Here is a 22,237-nt window from a genome sequence, read left to right as displayed (position 1 = left end):
GTGTTTTTTTCCAACAATGAATTGACTGATGATCTTGTGATGAAAAGAGCCATCCACACCCAGAGAGAGGACTGTGGGAACTGAGTGTAAACCACAACATAGCATTTTCACTCTTTCTGTTATTGTTTGCATACATTTTATTTTCTTTTTCAGTATTTTTCCTTCTTGATCCGATTTTTCTTGTGCAACAAGATAATCGTATAAATATGTTTCTATATTAGATTTAAGATATATTTTAACATATTTAACATGTATTGAGTTACTTGCCATCAAGGAGAGGGAGGTGGGAAGAAGGAGGGGAAAATTTGAAACACAAGGTTTTGCAAAGATCAATGTTGAAAAATTACCCATGCATATACTTTATAAATAAAAAGCTTTAATTAAAAAAAATACCAAAAAGAACTTAAAAACAAGTTTATCTTAGAGACAAAAGGAAATCCTTGGAGTTATTGAATAGGGGAGTACATGCCAGTAAACATCATTTGTTTACTGGAGAAAACATCATTCCCATTTAGCCCATTTAAAATTGGCATGATCTATCTTGTAGTATGCAAAATTTTGTTGCTGATATAAATAATTTAAAGAAATTCAATCTGCACTTTATTTTCTAGTACTTTAAATTTAAGTAGGCATTAAAAAGATAAATGCTTATTAGTTCTTGGAAGTTCAACAATAAAATTTACAGAAAATGCACAAAAATAGTCATTTATATGACTCTAAGATTTGCAAAAAATAATGCAAAACAATATGCATTATTTCTTTTGATCTTCACAACAATCCTGTTGTGTAGGTGGTATTATTCTGATTTTACAACTGAAGAAATTGAGGCAGAGAAGGTAAGTGATTTGCCCAGGGTTCCACTGGTAGTTAGTGTCAAATATCAGTCCATTTTCCAAACTTTTCTTGAATAAGCCAGTCCTAGACAAAATTATGAAGTAAGCAAAATTTGTCTTTAACTTCCTCAGCTTACCTACTCTACACATTTTCCCCAGCATTATGTCCATATTTTCAGATGCCTAGGTGCCTTTATGCATGTTTCCCCAGAAATATACAAATCTCAATCACTGATTTTCACTTTAAGTGATAACCTACTTCAAGGTGTTTTCCTAAAGATCAAATAAAATCGTATATATGAAAATACTTTATAACTGAAAAGCACTATATAAATGAACATAACGTCTCATTAGCATAATAATAAATCACTATATTGCCTCTTCTGGAACCATTTCCATTTTAAATCTAATTTCTAACAGAAGCTTTGTCCCTATTAGAGAAATTTCAGGCATTTGTGCATAAATGGAAGAGATATTGGGTGGGTGGGGGTTGGGATAAAATTGGAACACTTTTCCAATTCTTTTAAAATTACATTTTGTCCTTTCCACCCAGGAGTCTATTGCTCCTAAAATTGATTTTCTAAGGGTGACTTCATTATTTAAAATGCTGTGACTTTTTAATTCAGATATATACATGACTCTTAAAAATCATCTATTATATAATTTATATAATATGCACTTAATCTTGATTGTTTCCCATTTACAATAGATTATAGTATCAGTCATTCCCCCATCTCTTTTGAATCTTCAATCTTTCTCTTAGCTCCTTTCCCATTGTCTCCAAATATACCCATATCTTCCCCATTCTTAAAAAAAAAAAATAAAGCACCTTCACTGATTCTATCATTCCCTCAAGTTATTGTTTTATATCTCTTCTATTTTCCTCGGAAACACTTTTAAGTAGTCTACACTAGTTTTCAAATCCTCTTGTCTCAATCATGTATCAAGCCTTTGCAATCTGGCTTTTGATCTCATCATTCAATTACCAATGATCTCTTATTTGTCAAATCTAATGGTCTTTTCTCAGTCCTAATCCTACCTGAACACTACATAACATGTGACACTATTGATTATCCTCTTCTCTAGGATTTTGTGATACTACTCTTTCCTGCTATTCTATACCTGTCTGATTACTCCTTAATTTGCTTTGCTGGCTCATTATCCACACCAACCTAAGTTTCTATCCTGGACCCTCTTCTCATCTCCTTCTCTAATCTCTTGGTAAACTCAAGAGCTCCCCTGATAATACCTATATATAGACAGATGATTCTCAAACCTATATAATATCTAAATCCCATCTCTACTCCAAGCTTCAGTACCACATCACCTATTATCTATTGGACACCTCAGACTGGAAGTGCTAAAGAAATAATTATTTATTTACTTAATTAATTAATTTTTGCTGAGGCAATTGGGGTTAAGTGACTTGCCCAGGGTCACACAGCTAGGAAGTGTTAAGTGTCCGAGGTCAAATTTGAACTCAGGTCCTCCTGATTTCAGAACTGGTGCTGTGCTACCTAGCTGCCCAAGAAATCTTAATTTTAAAATGTCTAAAGATTCTTTTTATACATTTAGACATTTTAAAATATCTAGAGAAATCTTAATTTTAAAATGTCTAAGATTGAATTTATTATTCTCCCCACTTCCAAACTTCCCTACTTTTGTTTGGCAAAGGCATCACCATCCTTCCATTGTCTCAGGTTCAAAATTTTGGTATTATCCTTTATTCCTCATTCTTTCTCAACTCAAATGCAGCTAATCATTTGCCAAATCTTGCTATTTCTAACTTTATCACATATCTAAATCCAGCATCTTCTCTCTATTCACAAAGCAATCATCTTAATGCAAATCTTCATCATCTCTCAAACAGAATATTGCAACACTCTCCTAATTGATTTTCCTTCCTCAAATCTCTCATCATCTCAATAAATTCTACACACTACTGCCAAAATTTTCCTTAAACATGGAACTGACCATGTGATCCATATTCCCTTACCCTCACCCTCAATCCACTAGTGTGGCTACCTATTGCCTCTAGAATAAAATATAAAGTCTTTAGTTCAGCTTTTAAAGTACCAAACCTACCTTTTTGATCTCATTAGATAGTATTCCACCTCCTGTACTGTGTGATCTAGCTGAAAGAGAGATAGTGAAATATTATGATCCTGAGCTCATCAAGGTCATATTTGTCAGAGGAAGAATTCCTAACTCCAAAGCCAACTACTGTGCCATGTCATTTATATTGTCACAAGCTATATGAGATCCTCTAAAACTCCATATGCTTTGTTCATAAAATATAAGGTTCATAATCATTTACTATCTACATCAAGGTTTGTTAATGAGGAAAGTGCTTTGTAAATGAGATGTTAAGTACAAATGTCACTTAAATATACATGGTTCTTTGGATACGCTATTATAAACTATCTACGTGAAGGCCCCTAATACTTTCAGTCAAACTTGAGTGAAAACACAGAATTACAGGAAATAAAAGGGACCAAATTTTCAATATATATATTTGACAAGTCTATAATGGTTACTTCCTATTCTAGATACTTCATCATGATAAAAATAAGAATGGAGAAAAGGGTGTGTGTCTATGATGTAATTATAACATAAGGACACATTCCCATCCTAAAAAACTCACTCAGTGACTCAGATACCAGCTGCATGTTTTTGCCAAAACAAAATGCAAAGGAATTTAGGATTTAACTAGCTTGCTGGTTACTGAATTATTTGAAAATAATTCTATTTGCATAGCTATTTTCTGTTTTTAACCTTTAAACCCCATTTATCTTTGGAGCTATACTAAACACAGTAAGCATCTTTAATAAAAAAAAATTAAGGAGCTAATTGACAGTTGGGGAAATGATTTATTACTCCAAATAGAATCTCAACAGATATGAGAAATTGGTTGTGAAGGAAACATACTTCTTTCACTTGGAATAGTATGGGGCATTGCCAGGTCTTATTTTAAATCTGCAAAGGAAGTTATTTTTGTCATTTAGTATATCCCACCTAACTCAGCTTTTCAAAATACATTCCAAGAATGACATTATATTTTTAAAAAAAACATTAAAAACTTACTCAGAAAAGAAAATTTTGCTTCATTTTTAGGAGAGGGACCAGTACAATCATAATGTATCCTTCAGGACCAAAGTTGCTTTTTCTGATAATATATTATAAAAACAGAGAGGTGATATGATTTAAGAGGCAGTTAGTCAGGAAATAGAGATTGGCTCTCATCCCCTCTTGATAACTGTGAAAAGCATAAGAGTTGGGGGAGGAAAGAAAGAAGGAAATGCTCATGATCACTCTACTGGAAGATTTATATCCTAAAAGAGTCAGGATTTATTTAGGAAACATTTTTCTTACTAAGATTTTTGAAATGCTTAGTTCCTTTTTAAGGCTGTAAAGTACAGACCTTGCTGTGCCATTTGGAAAATATTCAGACAAAATCTTGATCCAAGAAACTCAGAAGCATAATTTTTCAACAATGTATGTGACTACCTTCAGATTCAGTATAAAGCCATTACATATGGTACCAATAATATTATCATGCTCACCTTGTCTTGGGGTTTGTCCATAGAGTGAATGAATGTGTGAACAGACTACTAGGCTAAGACAAAGAACTTAACCGCCAAATCCAAAGACTTTTTAAGGTCATTACCCTTTTTTACCCGTGCAGTCTTTGACATTGTAGATGAAGTTCTTTTTCATGCTCTCTCTTTCCTTTGCCTTTCATGATGGTGCCCCCTTCCTAGTTCTTTTCTTACCCTCTTGATGTTTTACTTTTTATCTGTTTCAGTGGTTCCTCTTCCTTCCATTTCCTAAAAATGGACATCAACCAAAGCTCTATTCCTAGTATGTTTCTTGATCTCTAAACTCTTTCCCTTGATAATTTCATACATTTTCCAAGTTTTAATGCAACTAACCCCTAAATCAGTGTCTCCAACCCTGATCTCCCCTTTGAGAGATTTGCACTCTCACTTGAATGGCCTACCTAGCATTTCAAATATAACTTATCTAAAATTGAATTCATCATCTTCTCCCAAATTTAAGTGTTTCTCACCCCCATAATTTCCTTTTTTCTGTTGATAGCCTTATCACAAAGCTAGAAATCTCAGTTATTTTTTGCTGTCTTACAACCACTATATCCAAAATCAATATCTTATTGATTCTACCTATACAATAGCTTTATATTCACCCTCTCTCTAATTTCCATCTGTTACCACATTAACATCCTCGTTGCATCTCTCCTAGACTACTGTAATAGCCTCCTTACTTCTCTCCTTGTCTCTAGTCTTTTCCCTCCCATCTATCTCAAAATTATTTTATTATAAATTATTATAAACTTATTTATAAATTTTATAATAAATTGTTATAATTTATTATAAATTACAAATATTATAAATTTTATTATAATTAACCATAAGAAAAGCAAATCATCCAATATACAAAATAAAGCATAAAATTTTACACAAAGTCTTTATTTTGAGCAAGGTAAAACCAAATGAGTTAACAAAATAAAAGAAAGTACAAAAGTAAATGTCTTTGTTTTTTGCCTCTTTCCAGGTTTAAGTCTGAAGTTCAGGTACCTCTACTTTTGTTTTCTTTCAAAGCAATGTGCTTTGCCCAAGTACTATCAAATATCTTTAGTGGTTCCGGACTGCCTACCAAATAAAATATAAACTTACTGACCAGACATTCAAGGCCCTCAAAAATCTCATTCCCTGCTTTTCCAATTCCTTCTACTCCCTTCTTTAAACATTCTATATTTCAGCCAAATAAAACTATGTGTAATATTTCAATCTTTTCCTGCTCTTTTCCTTCTTCACACATGGAGTGGTCTCTTCTCACAGTTCCACTTATTTTAGGGATAAAAATGCTTATGTCATGAGATTGTGGTAATAATAAAATGAAATAACTTACATAAAATACTTTGCAATATCAGTTGTTGTTTTGTTACTGCTATAGTGGAAGAAATATCTAACAGAGTCCCCACCTAGTGAGTTAGCCTAATTGTTTCCTTAAAAGATATTGAAACTGTCCTAAAGACTTAACTGGTTCAAGAAACTAAAGATTCTTTCTAGTGACCTCACTCATAGTTGTCTGAGTGCAGAAAACCAAGGGAAGCATCCCAGTGTTTGTCCTGCAAATTACCTTAGTATAAAAAGGCCAGGGTCTCCCATTGCATCTGGTACCCATTTCTAGTCATCCTAATCTATATCTGGCCACTAGAGTCAGATGACTCTGGATAACAGAATAAAGCCTCACTTAAATCCAATTCACTTAAAAGTAAAGACATCACCCTCCTGATATCATTGATCTATTTGAGAACTAAGGATTCATATTCAAATGTTTACTAGGAATTTATTGCTTACACAAGAGGACACTCTTTGGGGATGAACTAGAAATGAGCCAAATCCAAATTTCCCAAATGGAGTTTTAGGTAAGGATAAACACAAGCTATATAAATATAAACCTGTTCCTAATCCCACTTTGGATAAATATATTAATAATACCTAACATTTCCAATACACTTAAAAGTTTTCAAAATACTGTCACATATATTATCATATACTGATCAGAAACAGACCTCTGAGATAGGGAAGGCAGATATTATCAAACGCATTTTATAAAAACTGAGATTCAGAGAGTACTTGCTATAGCAAGTTAACCATGAGAGTTAGAATGTAAACTCGGGTTTTCAAAGAATCATTCTGGCCTTATCAGTCAGAATTTAAATGATTTTTCTAATTCTATTTCTACTATTTTTTCTCAGTTCTTTTGCAGAGTTCTATCAGTCTTTTTGCCAAAAGCAAAGTTGAAACAAACAAACAAAAAGTCAATCAGAGGCAAGTACAGCCTGGAAGGTTTCTAGTTCTGTTTTTGTTCTGTTATTATTATTTGGGGGGAGTGGGGGTGTTCAACTTATGGATAGATGTAACAATGATTAGGAATAGCAATTCCTCCCTCCCCCCACCACTTAACAGCATTTAATTTTTTTCCAATTACATGTAAAGATAACTTCTGACATAGGATTTTTGAATTCTAAAATTTTTCTCCCTCCTTCCCTAAGATGGCAAACAATCCAATATAGATTATATAGGTACAATCACATTAAACATATTTCTACATTAGTCATGTTATGAAAGAAGAATTAGAACAAAAAGGGAAAATTATAAGAGAAAAACAACAACAAAAGTGAAAAGAGTATGCTTTCAATTTTCATTCAGTTCTTTCTTTGGATACAAATAGCATTTTCCATCATGAGTCTTTTGGAATTGTTTTAGATCATTGAATTGCTGAGAAGAGCTAAGTCTATTGTAGTTGATCATCGCAAAATTGTTGTTGTTACTGTGTACAATGTTCTGATTCTGCTTACTTCCCTAAGTTTCAGATCTTGTAAGATTTTCCAGGTTTTCCTGCAATCTTCCTGTTCATTATTTTTTAGATCACAATAGTATTCCATTACATTCACATACCACAATTTGTTTAGCAAGGAATAATTATCCCTAAGAAAGAGATTGTCTTCTAAACCTGTTTTGATTAAGAGCAATGCTAGCAGAGTACTTAATCAAACAACTACTTAAAATTCAATTTTCAATTCTTAGTCAGTTTGAAAGAACAACAAAAAAGACTTAAAAATGACAACCTTTATAGACCTCAGTTTTCATATCTTTAAAATAAAACTAATCACTAAACAGTTCCCTGCAACTCAAAATCCCATGATCTTATGAAGATTGATCCTATAAAGTGCGGACATTAGCTCCATTTGTGAAGTACAATTTTTTTTATTCTTTGCAAATAAACTCTAAGCAATTCATTAGAGTTAATTGTTTTAGAAAATTGTTTTGCTGAGGGTTAAACCTTTAAGCCATTTTGAGATTTCTGGGCATGCTGGAAATCAATATGAAAATTTTATAATCTTCTACTTAGTGGCTCCCATATCACACAATAGTATCACTGGGCAACTGTGCCTGTAACAATCCAGTCACCACTGCCCAAAGTTGGAATTATGTTGAAGATATGTTTATTTAATATATATCTAGAAAGCCAATTACAAGACATTTTGAAGTACAGCATAATGAGTTCTGATCTTTACTTTGTCAAGCTAAGTCCATCTCTTCATTTTTACCTTCATTTTTCATCTAAGGGACAAATTCTAGTCCTGGATTCTCATCAGAACAGTGAATGGAGAAAGAGAAGAACACTGTTTTCTTTTTTAAAATATTTATTTTTATTTATTTGAAGTCATAGTCAAACAAAATTATAAGTTGAATTTAAGTCAAATGCTAGGAAAAACTCTAAATTTTGTTTCCATTTATTATCACTTTTTTAATATTTCCCAAGAGTAATTATCATTGGCTTAGAAGTCAAGTTGAGTATTTCAAGAATGTTAAAGTTGTGAACCAACATAATGTTCCTTCTGCAACCAAGACCTGATATTCTTATCAGTACAATTTTTTTTTAAAGCTATTCATTCTGTTTGGGAATGGGCAGCTTTATTATTTCACTCTGTAACCTTTCAGATAAACATTTGCTGGGTGTTCTGGGGTTGGCTTGACCAATTGTAAATTCCTTTGTGATAACTTTGTAACATTGCTCTAGCAGCTACATTGTAATTTTAAATTGCTTTACAATAGTTGTTATTGGATGTGCTCCCTAAAGTTCTGTGTCTGTAGTTTGAGTAACATTTAGAAGGAAACACAATATTTTCCTCAATAAAATATATACTTAAATTACAGGATTCCAGATAAGGTCACTATGTAGATAACTCCCAAATCATGGCCTCCCTGATTTCAGCAAAAGTTCCACCTTCTCCAAGTAGCATTTTCTAGTCTTGCTTAATCTCAGTGTCCTCTCTATGAGACTATCACCAATTTATTCTGTCTCTATCTTGTTTGTAAATAGTTGTTTGCATGTTGTCTCCCCTCATAAGAGTAGGAACTGTCTTTTGCCTTTCTTTATGTCCCTACCACTTATCATAGTGCCTTGTCCCCAGTAGTCCTTAATAAATGACTATATCACTCCTCACAACCTTTTCCCAGAGGTCTAGTTGTGAGATGAGAGAGGGGTTTGGGTGATTTGCTGTAAATTAGGAAACTGTAAAAACCATGAGAATTCAGCATTTCATCTTCATTGTGTATTTCTCTTTTACTACATTTAGGGTAACTCTGCTCCAATATCTAATTTTCTGCAAGTAGGATGTAGCCCTGGCAGTGACTGAGGGGAAACACTAGAGACCTGAGGAAAAGATGTAAGTACCTGCCAACCTCCCCTGTAGCAGCTGATTGAGGTGTCCAGTGGCAAATTCATCTAGTTGTTAGCTAGGAGTTAACAGTTACAAAGACCTGAAATAGAATACTATTACTAAGTCTGGCAGGTAGGACCTATATTATGGCGATTCAATTTTGAAAGTGTGATGGTGAAAAGTTATTCCCTAAGTTATTTGAATACACCTAAGAAAAACCTAACTAGAAAACTGGTGGAGGGAAGTTAAGATTTCATACTTTAACAGCAATGTGTTAAAGCCAACATTGTTTGTTTCATTTCCCCTATAGTAAACAGTCTTTCTGATTTTTCCCAAAAGCAGATCTCTGAACTTTAAACCTCATACTTTGTTTATTTTGACTTTTAGTAAAAAATACACACACACACTCACACACATATATCAGTCTTCAATAAGAAATTGAGAAGTTTAGAAGTTCAAATAAAGTAGAAACTGAATGATTTTGAGAAATTGTAGATTTTTACTGAAAAATCTTCATGCTCATACCCTAAACTAAACTGAAACTGGGCTGAGAGCACTATGGAAAGTGGTATGACTATTGATTTGGCATACAGTTCAAATCTCAGCTCTATCACTGAATAGCTGATGATCTTAGTAAGACAATTTACTTCTCTGGGTCTCAGTTTTATCTTTTATTAGTTTTACTGATATGTTTTATTTTTACATCACAATTACAGATTACTCCCCTTTCATGAGGAATTAATAGTAACAAAGTAAATCAGTTAAATCAAACCAATAATATGGAAAACTCATCAGAAAATGAACACAATTCCATATGTAGCAACTTCCTCTCCACCCCTTTATTTTAAAAAAATAACAAATCTATTTTTTCTTTTTTCAAATTCACTGGAAAACAAAAAAGAATCAAATTTATTGTAATAAATGTGCCTAATGAAGTAAAAACAAACTCTCTCTCTCTGGCTAAATGCATAAATATAAATCTGTCCTATTCTTTACTCTAAAGCTATTCCTTTTTTATAACAGCATATTTCATCGTGTCCTCTAGAATCAAGAAAGGTTCTTGTATTGATCAGAGTTCCTAGGTTGTTTGTCTTTTCGCTGTTGTTGCATAAGTTGTTCTAATTCTTCATCAGTTCTCTGGATTAGTTCGTATAAGTTGTTCCACATGTTCCACATCCCTTCAACATCATCTATTTCCTTGTTTTTTAAAGCAAAATATTATTCTATTGCATTTATATTCCACAAGGTATTCAGTCACTTGTTAGATGATAGATTGTATAAACTAAGGGGGTTAGATGGTTTCTAAGTTCCTCTTTCCCTCTAATTCTAGGGTCTAATATTCCACTAAAAAGAGGGTTGAGAGTTTCAGGATACAGATTAATCCCATTGGTACCTATGACTGAAAGGAAACATACGCCATCTTGTGGTGTGTGTATGGATTGCAATCTTTAAAATTATTCCAATGCTCTTCCTTTGGGAGGCACATGAAGCACTTGGATGTCCTTGTTTGGCGACGTATGTGATATGTCTGACCTTTAATTACTGGCCTTTTTATTTCTTAGCATCACCATATGAGTAGAAGGGCAATTAAATGTCACCATAATGCACATGCTCCTGGAGTCAGGAAAACTCATCTCCCCAAGTTCAAATCTCACTTCAGACACTTACTAGTGGGGGAAGTCACTTAACCCTGTTTGTCTCAGTTTCCTCATCTGTAAGATGAGCTGGAGCAGGAAATCGCAAACCATCCCAGTATCTTTGCCAAGAAAACCTCAAATAGAGTCATGAAGAGTCAGCCAGAACTGGATAACAACAAGGCAGAAATAGGAGCACAATTCCTCCCCCCAGTGTTGTTGGTCGTGTCCAACTCTTCATGCAACTGTAGTTTTTTATTGGCAGAGATACTGAAGTGGTTTTTGCCATTTCCTTCTCCAGTGAATTAAGACAATTAAGGTTAAGTGACTTGCCCAGCATATAAGATACTAGTATATAAGGCTGTATTTGAACACAGGTGTTCCTAACTCCAGCTCTTAACATTCTATCCACTGAACCATCTAACTGCCCCAGACATACATATATTTAAATATACCTACATGTAGAAAGTGTTCCCAGTTTTAGTGCAGCATTAAGTTACTAAAGTTTATATACACATATACACTGTAATATATGCATATATACACATATGTATTATACAAATGTGTACACAATATAAAAACTTAAGTGTTTCGTAGCTTCTCTAAGTCCTTTCATAGTATTCCATTACATCCTCACAACTTTGTGAAATAGACAGGGTATGCATTAATATATTAAAGTGGGATATCAATGGCTCCATTTTAAAGACAAGGAAACTAAGGATCAAAGAAATTAAATAATGTCTGCAAAGTTATACAGCTAGTAAGTGGCAAAACTGAAATTCAGATCCATATCTTCTGAGGTCTTAGAGCCCTATATATGTGAAAGATATAGCCCATAATTATTTTTAATTGCTTGCTCCTAGGGACACTTAGTAATAGGGATTTTTCTTTCAATAGTATTTTATTTTTCCAAATACATGTAAAGATAGTTTTCAAGATTCATTTTTTGGAAAGTTTGTATTCAAAAATCCCCCCTCCCTTTTATTTCCTCCCTCCCTAAGACAACAAACAATCTCATATAGGTTAAAAATGTGTGATTCTTTTAAACATATTTCCACATTTGCCATATTGTACAAGAAAAATCAGATGAAAAGGGGGAAAAACAAGCAAACAAACAACAACAAAAGGTGAAAATACGATACTTCCATCCACATTCAGTCTCCTTAGTTCTCTTTCTGGATGCTGATAGCACTTTCCATCACAAGGCTATTGGAATTATCTTGAATCGCCACATTGTTGACCACCACAGTTGATTATCGCATAATGTTGTTGTTACTATGTTCTCTTGGTTCTGTTCACTTCACTGCATTAGTTCATGTAAGTTTTTCCAGGCTTTTCTAAAATCAGTCTGCTCATCATTTCTTATAGAACAATAATATTTCAAGTAAAAGGGGGACTGAATAATAACTTCATTACTTATTAAAGTGAATGTTTCCTAAGCCCTCCAGAATAAACTAAAGGAAAGAACATTATTGATGAAACAGAATTTCTTTTAGATTCATCTAAAAAGACACAATCTCCCTCAGAGAACGCTATGGAATAAAATGAATATAATTTTTACTAACTCACTATCTAATTTCTTGGGCCACCAGCTTCTATCATCTATCTAAACCACTCCCAAATCCTTTAATAGACAATTAACTCTATTTTGCATATTCATCAAAAGAAACTTTCTAACTTGGTATTTCTTTTTGTGAGAAACTTTTCTCAGTGTCACCACTTGAAACTAAGTAAAGAATTATGCTGGATTTCCTGAGTTGAAATTTCTCCATCTGAGGCATCAAGGCAAGGTAAGTGGCTTAATGAATAGAGTACTGGGCCTGGATCCACGAAAATTTATTGTTAAATCCAGTCTCAGACATTTACTAGCTGTGGGACCCTGGGTTTAATGTTTGCCTTAATGCCCTGAAGAAGGAAATGGTAAATCACTCTAGTAATATGCCAAGAAAACCTCAAAGACAATATTGGTGTACATAAGGAGTCAAACACAAAAACAATTTATCTATCAAAGTAATCAACAGAGGAAAGGATTGGTTCCTTGTGTTGTTTCTTGGGCGACTTCTTCTGATCATTCTGATAAGAAATCTATATTTTCATTGGTTTGCTTCCCAGATAGAAAAATAAAATTTTTTCTCCTCCTAAGGCAATCGGGATTAAGTGACTTGCCCAGGGTCTCACAGTTAGGAAGTGTTAAGTGTCTGAGGCCAGATTTAAACTCAAGTCCTCCTGACTTCAGGGCTGGTACTCTATCCACTGCACCAACTAGCTGCCCCTTTTATAATTAAATATTAATTAATTATTCAAACTAAGATCTTACTCTTGTCTGAATTAGTCTGGTGAAGTTCTTGGCTTTGCTCAGTCTTTCCTAGCTAATTAATTATTTAGCTTCCTTTTTTTTTTCTCTCTATACTTAGATTATTCAATGTGAGCAAAAAAAGGTATGTTATCAATCAATTGATAAATATTTATTAAGTATCAGATTAATAGTAATGTGTCAGACACCTCGTAATATGTCAGGCAATTCATTAGAGTTAGCGATAAAAGCATGAAAAATAAAATAATTCCTGTTTGCAAGGAGCCAATATAGTAAATATTACCAACGTACATTCCACTCAGCATAGTCTTCTTCCTACACACAGAGGATGACATTGTTAGGAAAATGGTGTTATTTTAATGCAATTGGTTCTTTCTTGGTCTAAGCTCTAATCCAAGGATTCTTTTCCCTTCTCATGCTCTTCAGAAACTACAATTATCCCTTCTACATCACAACTCTTCTCATGGTGGTTTTATTATATTGCAGTTTGGCATAAGAAATTAAATGGAAATTTAGGGAGAATTTTGTGGAAAATACAGAAAACTTAAAAAGGCTGGAAGACAATACAGAAAAATCTAGAAACTCAAAAATGCATAAAATATAAATACAGTGTTATACAATATTAATGTACTTTGTCTTTTAATACCATAAATTGTACAAGTTCTTTTTTAAAGTTAACATAAGTAAAAAGTTAAAATTTTCAAAAAATATACAAAAACATGACACAGAGAACACAAAAAGGCTAGAAATGTAATATCTTTAAAAGCTTATTAATTCATAAATATATAAACTATATGTACTTTTATGTAAAATGTAACCTGTATAATATATATTTTACTATTTAATAACATGAATGAACAGTTACATAGTGAGTTTTTTTTTTCCTTAAAAATAAATTTGTAGTAAAAGAACTAGAATTCTACACTTTGGTTTGAAGATGCCATGCATGTTTACAGCAATCTCTCAAGTGACATCTTAACGATGATCATGCAGTGATGATTACACCTTGAGTTTTTTATATCTTATGTCATTTAAATTGCAAAGACAAAAACTTTTGTGCGGATTTTCTAGATCATAGAGGCGCCATACCCCTAATCTCCAGAATATAGAAGGGATAACTGTAATATTGTGTCTGCTGAATCTTTTGTGTAGAATTTATTTATTTACATGAAGAAAATCATACTGTTCCCATCTCAAGTATATGATAAAAATGAGCTCAAAATTTGATCTCCCAGGAAGCACATTCTCAGCATACAAGTTACCATTTGCATCTTGAAGAAGCCAAGAAGGATTTAGAAGTGAAATGTCCCCATTACCTAATAGAATTAAAGAACTGGAAAGGACCTTGAGATATCCTTAAAGTTATATGATTTAGCCCTAATTTAGATACATTCAATACTTAAACCACCCAGGACAGTCTTGTTTCACCTTGAAAATTTCAAAAGATAGCATTTCCACAATATTTCTCTGTAATCATTTTCAGTGTTAACAAAATCTTGACCAATACAAAGTCATTAAGATCAAATGATCAGAGATTTAAACCTGGAAAACACTTTAAGAGCAAATCGAGCCCAAACTCCTCATCTTTTCACAGTAGAGAAAACTAAGACAAATAGAAGTCAAATGATTTGAACAGGGTCACACAGTGAGTAAGTGTCTAAGGTAGGATTTAAACCCAAGTTTTCATAGCAATAATAGATATAATCATTTATATAATTTTAAGATTTGCAAAGCACTTTACATGTTATCTCATTTGATCCTCACAATAAGCTAGTAAAATAGGTACTATTTTTTCTTTTTTAGTTTATAAAGTACATTTATTTTTTACATATTTCCATATGAATCATATGGGGAGAAAAAAGTAGAACAAAAGTGGGGGGGACTATGAGAAAAAAATATGAAAAACAGTATTTTTTTATTGGCATTCAGTCTCCATAGTTCTTTCTCTGGATGCAGATGGCATTTCCCATCCAAAGTTTATTGGAATTACCTTCTATTACTGTATTGTTGAGAAGAGTCAAGTTGTTCATAGTTCATAGTTCATAGAACAACAAGTCATAGTTGTTCAGCAAGACTGTGTTGCTATATACGATGTTTTCCTGGTTCTACTCACTTCATTCAGTAAAATTTTTCCAGGATTTCCTCCAGGATTTTCTGAAATCAGCTTATTCACCATTTATCATGGAACAGCACTATTCCATTACTTTATATGCTATAACTTAGCATTCTGAGTAATATAGCTGAGTAAGCCATTCCCCAATTGATAAGCATCCACTCAGTTTCCAATCTTTACCACCACAAAAAAGAGCTACTATAAATATATTTGCACATGTGGGTCCTTTCCCCTCTTTTATGATTTCTTTGAGATACAGGCTCAGTAGTGGCACTGACAGATCAAAGGATATAAACAGTTTTATACCTTTTTGGACATAATTCCAAATTGTTCTCCGGAATGGTTGAATCATTTTACAACTCCATTGGTAATGCATTAATGTCCCAGTTTTTCCCACATCCCTTCTAGTATTTATCATTATCTTTTCCTGTCATCTTAGCCAATCTGAGAAGTATTACAGTACATGTGGATGACATCCTAGATTCATGATTATAAAGAATTCTTTTTTTCTGTTTTCATAATTTCTTCACAGGATACAACCTCTGAACTTAATGGAGTAGAGACCCACCCTGGCTGACAAAAGCACCCACCTTTTCATGATCATCATCACTCTGTGAGAATAGGAAGCAAGGAAATTGAGAATGCTATCTCTACCTCTGTTACTATGGAAAGAAGCATCAATGAGGAAAGAAATAACCAATCCTGTTGCTGGATCACTTACTTGAAAGCTAGGATTGGGTCAGAAAAATAAGTCTGGCTAAGTGCCTGCCCCTTTAACAGGGGGATGAGGAGGAGGCAGATATAGATAAGTATTAATGAAGATGTTATAGACTAGTTTAAGTGAGAGATTTGTGTCTCACTCAAGCTAATTTTTACTAATGATCATAATGGAAGACAACATGAATAATTTGAAACCACAGACCATAGCATCATAGAGCTAGAATTAGAAGAGACCACAGAAGCCTTGTAGTCTAACATCTTCATTTTACAAATGAGGAAACTAAAATCCAGAGAGATCAAATATTTTGCCAAAGATCATAAAATAGTAAATGATCCTGAAAGCTCATTTTAATCAACAGTTTAAACTTCCCTTCTAACCAAACTTTGAACTAAGCTATTAAAAAGAAGCAAAATGGAACGATTTGAATTTTATCTTTTTTATTTTTCCCATAGCTAAATAGTGGTGCTAATGAGCAGTTAAAAAATGCAAAAATGATAAAAAGCAAACGAGGGGAAAATCCACCATCTCTAGGATGAACAAAAGTTAGTTTATGTGCCTGTTCATTTCCAAGATCTCTCCCTTTCCAGCTATATGTTTTTGTCTCTTGCCCATTTCAACCAATATCCCATTAAACTAATTTGCTTTTAAAATCACTTATGTATTTCTTATGTCTTTCTGAAATTCCATATATATCCCCAAAGTTTTTAGTAAGCTTAAAATTTTATTAAAACTTTGGGGACACCTATATTTTATTATGATTATGTGATACATTTATTTTTAGTTCTATAAGCTTGAAAATACATGTATAAAGCAAAATACATGTATTTACGTACCCAAATTAACAGGGTCCTTAGAATTATTGAAAAAAAATCTGATTGCCCTAAACTTAGATTCTGTTACATTCCATATTTCTTAAAAACACAAACAAATTTTAAAAAAGCAATGATGGAAAGGTTTTGCTTTCCCAAAACATTTATAATAAGAAATACAAAGGCTTAACATAGAGAAGGTTGGAAAAGTTATTTCTGTAATTTAAAAACCAATACCCAAAACTTCAAAGATTAATGAAATCAATTGTGTTCTTAGTCAATGAAATGTTTTCCTATTAACTCTGAAGAAAATCATCTGTGGACCATTTAAACCTAACTATATAAGGGGGAGAAAGGGATAGATGTTTGCCAAGACACAAATAAAATGGATTTTTGAGTATATTCATTTTAGAAAAAATTGTATCAGATGGCATATTAATCTATGCTTTCTGATTTAAGTCCATCATTGTGTTGAATTATCCTGTCTTTTGTGTAAGATGAAACTGCTACCTCACAACTGTTAAGATTTAAGCTTTGAACTGCTTTTCCAAGAGGGTGGGCGGGGGGAGGAACAGCCCCCTAATCTCAAGGAGTGTGTATTCTAATTGGGAAGAAAAAAGCATTGATGAACTTTCTGGGGCTTATACTTTTAGTTTTGTTAATTTTCTAAACTTAAAGTGATGGATAAAATGTTAATTTATTTTTATGGTTGTTAAGTTGTTTTAGAGTCTGACTCTTTATGACCCCATTTGTGGTTTGCTATTTCTTCCTCCACTCATTTTATAGATGAGTAAACTGAGGCAGAGTTAAATGACTTGACTAGGGTCGCACAGCTAGTAAGTGTCTGAGGCCAGATGAATCTTCCCACCTTCAGGATGAGCAACCCTATCCATTGCACTACCTAACAGCTTGGTATAAAAAATGCAAGCTACATTTTAAAGTGAGAAATGGATTTTTTTTTTTCAGAGCTCTAGTTATTAAACATTTATTAGCACACTCCTGGATAATTGATATGTGATTAATTAGAAACAAAGAAGACATGTACAGAGTAGATGAAAGTAAGATGTATTAATTTAATGCCCTTTTCAAAAGGAGTAATTGATGAAAAAGGGGGGGAAGCATTTTTGCATAAAGGAAAAATATTATAGATTGTCAAATTATGTGGGATATTACCCCTTTTATGGATTAAATGTTTTGATGTCTAGTGTTGATGAGGTCCTGGGTAACTAGGTGGGATTGACAGAAGTAAGATTATAATAATCATAATAGGGAAGAGCACTGATGGGGATTAGAACAACCTTACAGTCACACCCACCAAGTTTTGATATCACCCCCACCCAGGTCAAATTTCCCCTATAATATATCCATGGCTTTCACCATCTTTGCTGAATCCCTACTGGAATTAGCGCACCACAGTACCCTGCCCCTCTGTCACCCCATGACTCAGCATGTCTTTCTCTTTGTTATAGCTAATTCTTTTAGGATGCTTAACTCTTCTATGGATTTAGTCTACCATTTAATGGCACATTCCCACCTCACTCCCTTTCTCCTGGTTAATTGTGAGTTCCACTAGGGAACTTATCTTTTCCATTATTAATTGTTAAAATCCTTTCCTTGCTAACTATATGATTTCCCAAATTTATTTCATATTTATCATTCCTTATGCTTATTTTACCTCTTCATTTTGTCTGTAACATTATCTCATAAATAAAGGTACCTTTTGGCAAAGAGAAAGTCACTGTAAATTCTTCACATGTGAATTGCTACCAAACCCCCTCATTTAGTGCCAAATACCATTTGGTGCTGGACTCCAAACTCATCAATGTGAGTAGAAAAATAGTTTTAATATAATCCAATTATATTTTAAACAAAATTTTAGATGATTTTGGAGAGAAAATTATATAAAGTAGATATGAGGACTTGGATCCCACTGTTAATTCAATTATGTGGAGTTGAATGAAGTGAACAGTGAAAGTTTTCTCAAGAGATGAAGACAGTGTTCTAAAGACTGAGTGAAGGTCAGCTGGGCCCCAGGGCCAGGTTTCTTTCTCCAGAGATCACAAGGTTTCCAAGTGGGATCTTTTCTTTGGGAGACTAAGTTGGGGCCACCTTGGCATTGAAACTCCCATATAAGGTAATTTAGTAAACCTAAAGAAGTGATTGGGTTGAAAGTTCTTCCTCATTTATGACTTGGAATGTGAGGTCATTTGTCCTGGATAATAGGGGCAAAGATCCAGCCTATAGGGAGGTGTTAGCCCAGGCCCCTAAATAATTCTTGTCTGTTAACTGGACCTTGCCTCTCCTTGCCTAACTGCTGGTCGGGAGGGAGACGCTCTTTCTTGTGAGATTGAAATAAAATTCCTTTCTGCTTTTGCACTGAGAAATCTCCTTAATTTATTTGATTTATTTGAGCCAGTGGTCTTGTCCTACACAGAGGGATATTTCTCTTGTATGACAATATATTCTAAAGAAGCAACGTGAGATCGTTTATAAACTAGATGAATGTGACTAATGAAAATTTATTTTAAAATATTTTATAAACATTCTCTCTTCTCTCTCCCTCTTTCCATGTCTCTCTCCCACTGTTCCCCATTCCCCAACAAAACCCTTACAATAAACATGCATAGCATAGCTAGGTAAATTCCTGCATTAGCCATGTTTGAAAATGTATGTGTGGTTCTGGATTTTAAATCCTTTCTCTCTCTTGCTGTTATTTGTCCTTTGCTCTTGAAGAGGTGATGCCAAGCCATGTAAGTGACTTGGATTTAAGTGAGGGAGGGCTGTGCAAAGTCTTACTTTCTCTTCCAAAGCCATTTGGGTCCAGTGGCCAGATACAAATGAGGAAAACTGAAAATGGCCCTGAATGTAGTAGGAGATCTTGGCCTTTTTAAGTAATGGACCTCAATTTGACTAAGGCAACACCAATAAGTGTTTAAAGGATAGATAAGAAATGAGGCAGAGAATGATTTCTTTTTACCTAGTTAAAAAAAAAAAATCAAACCCTCATAATTTCTGGTCAAAACAGAAACAATTGCTATTAACCTTCACCCCGAGTCAATCAGGGCCCAAACAATGGCCTAGTAGGGATAGGTTTGAAACCTATAATTAGCCAATCTACGAGAGTCATAGTGACTTGGGTGCAGTAAGGAAAGATAAGCTGCTCTTCTGTAAGAGTCAGAGGACTCAGGTACAATGCAACAGGAAGTAAACAGGCAACAAAGCCTGAGACCTCTAGAAGTAGGCTTCTGTGTACTAGTAGTGGGTGGGAACTCTGGTCGCATTGAGATCCCCATCACTGAGATCTCCTTCTCTGTTTTGGCTGTGCACATAATCTCATAGACCCTATTTAAGCTGTAGGGACCAGGAAGTTGGTCTTTTTTTTTTTTTTTTTTTTTTACTGAGAGCTCTGCTGGGGATCAGAGGGTAGGATGTGGACAGATCTGAATAAAGATCCTGAGCTTGCATACAACTTCTTGAGCACTCTACCGTGGGAAACCAAGCCATCGTTCCAATTCAATTGGTCCATGATGGCCAGAGATCTCTGAAGACCTCAGAAGGAGGTAAGCTTGGTAAAACTGGTTTAAACACAGCAAAAGACAGTGACCGGAGATTTCTCTGGGGGCCTGAGAATTAGGAGAGACTGGCAATAGTGAATGCAGAGTTGGCATTCACACTCTCCATTTTCTTTCTTTCTTTTACCTGAAATAAATTCTAATGACCCTTCATTATAATTATGGAGAAAATACTGAACAAACAAAATCAATTATAATTCTTCAGCTTGAAAAAAATAACTTAGTTTCACTAAAGTATGCAAGGTGAAATACTGAACACAGCTGAGGATTTTTATTTCTCCTATTTTTATTGATGGCTTTTGTTTGGCCAACATAGATGTTTTCAAACACATCTCCTCTTTCTCTCCAGTAAATTATTCCTTGTAAGAAAGACTTAAAAAGAAAAAATAATCAATACAACTAACCAATAAATGACTATGCCCGAGAGCATATGCATTATTCCATATTATAGTTGCCCTCCTTTTCAAAAATGGGATGGAGCTTCAACTCTTCTTTGGGGACAAGCTTGGTCATATTTATACAGAATTCAGTTTCAAAGTTGTCCTTTCCTCAAACACTGTTGAAGTAATTGTGTGTATTATTTTCTTGATTCTGCATACTTTTTCTGTATCATTTCATTTTTCCCATGATTGTATGGATTATCATATTTCTTTTTCTTATGTTGCAGTAACATATCATTACATTCATGTGTCACAATTTCTTTGGCCATTTCCCAAGTGATGGGCATCTTCTTGGTTTCCCATTCTTTGCTAATACCAAAAAAGAACATTCTTAATATTTTGGTGCATGTGGGACCTTTTTGTCTTTAACCTCTTTCAAGTTTATGCCTATCAGTAGGATCTCTAGGCCAAAGGTTATGGACATTTTTAATCACTGTTTCTGCATAGTTCTAAACAGCTTTCCAGAATAGTGAGAATAAATAATTCACAGCTTCATCTACAATGTGCTAGTCTTTCTGTTGCCATAAGGTAAAATTTTTGAAGTCTTTTATTTGCACTTCTCTTCTTATTAGTGATTTGGAACAATTTTTCATATTATTGCTAATAATTTATAATCCTTTAGAAAATACCCACTCAGAAATGACTCATTTATTGATCCATTTTCCAAGTGTTATGTGTGTGTATGTGTGTGCTTACAAACATATATAATTCTTATCAAAGACATCTGATGCAATCAAGTTTCCATTCTTATACTACTACTTATACTATATACTTACTACTTCCATACTTACACTACTTTTCATTTTCTTGTTATTGAAATTATGTCTTATTTTTTGTCATCACCTTTAGTTTTTGTTTAATCACAAACTAAATTTTCCCACAACCACAGGTATGAACAGTAACTTATCTGATATTCTTCTAATTTTTAATGATGTATTTCAGGTCACATTCATTTTGAATCCATAGTAGTACATGGTAAAAGGGGTTAGTCAAATCCTAATTTCTATCAAATTACTTTCCATTTTTTCCAGCAGTTCTTTTCAAACAGAGTTCTTCTCAATGTAATGTATGCTCTCAGGTCTAGAAATAAATATTGGGTTAATAAGTTTGATCATTTTTGATTTTTCTTATCTAATAAATATTTCATAGCAGACTTTTCTTTTACCACTATCAAATAGTTTTTAATGATTATTGTTTCAAAATAATTTATATTCCCCTTTAATCTTACTTTTTACAATTTTCTATTGAGATTCTAGACCTTTTGTTATTTCACATTAATTTCGTTATTTTATCTAATTCTATAAATTCTATATAAGATATTATCTTGACATAGCACCAAATCTATAAATTTTAGGTAATATGATTTTTTAAATCACACTGATATGACTAAACTATGAGTAACATCCTTTAAATTATTTAAATATTTAAAGAGTGTTTTGTAACTGCATTTATACAAATAACTAGACTATCTATCCAGCCTGATTAGCATCTCAAAACACTTACCTGAGCATTTGGACATCTATTCACTCTCTACACTGGCTCATTCA

This window comes from Antechinus flavipes, chromosome 3 (assembly GCF_016432865.1).
Source record: "Antechinus flavipes isolate AdamAnt ecotype Samford, QLD, Australia chromosome 3, AdamAnt_v2, whole genome shotgun sequence".
NCBI lineage: Eukaryota > Metazoa > Chordata > Mammalia > Dasyuromorphia > Dasyuridae > Antechinus > Antechinus flavipes.
This window is presented reverse-complemented; position numbering follows the sequence as displayed.